This window comes from Penaeus monodon, chromosome 22, assembly GCF_015228065.2.
Source record: "Penaeus monodon isolate SGIC_2016 chromosome 22, NSTDA_Pmon_1, whole genome shotgun sequence".
In the NCBI taxonomy this organism is placed as follows: Eukaryota; Metazoa; Arthropoda; class Malacostraca; order Decapoda; family Penaeidae; genus Penaeus; species Penaeus monodon.
The window spans coordinates 14,208,873-14,209,102 of record NC_051407.1 but is presented as its reverse complement, the minus strand read 5'-3'; the positions used below and the strand labels follow the sequence as shown (position 1 = coordinate 14,209,102).

Below are 230 nucleotides of genomic sequence, written 5' to 3'. Positions count from 1 at the left end.
GATTTCCTGTAGTATGTGAAAAAACCTGCTTGTAATATCAGAGCATATTACGATAAAAATAAAGTATGGTTTTTATTCTTAAGCTGATTAGTACATGTTAAGCTATAGATCGTGTTAGTACGGTTGAAAGGGATTTTAAATCGGAATGATCCAAAAAACGTTAATGCATGTCGAGCATTTTTTTTTATTATTCTTTGATGACGTCCTAAATTGGAGATCTGTGTGTAAGT

The 230-nt window shown here is 31.3% G+C and overlaps 1 protein-coding gene across 1 annotated transcript in view; it reads left to right on the top strand.

The window, feature by feature from the left end:
- LOC119587335 (zwei Ig domain protein zig-8-like) overlaps nt 1–230 on the top strand; it is a 26,143-nt gene that overhangs the window by 15,048 nt on the left and 10,865 nt on the right. The window lies entirely within an intron of this gene.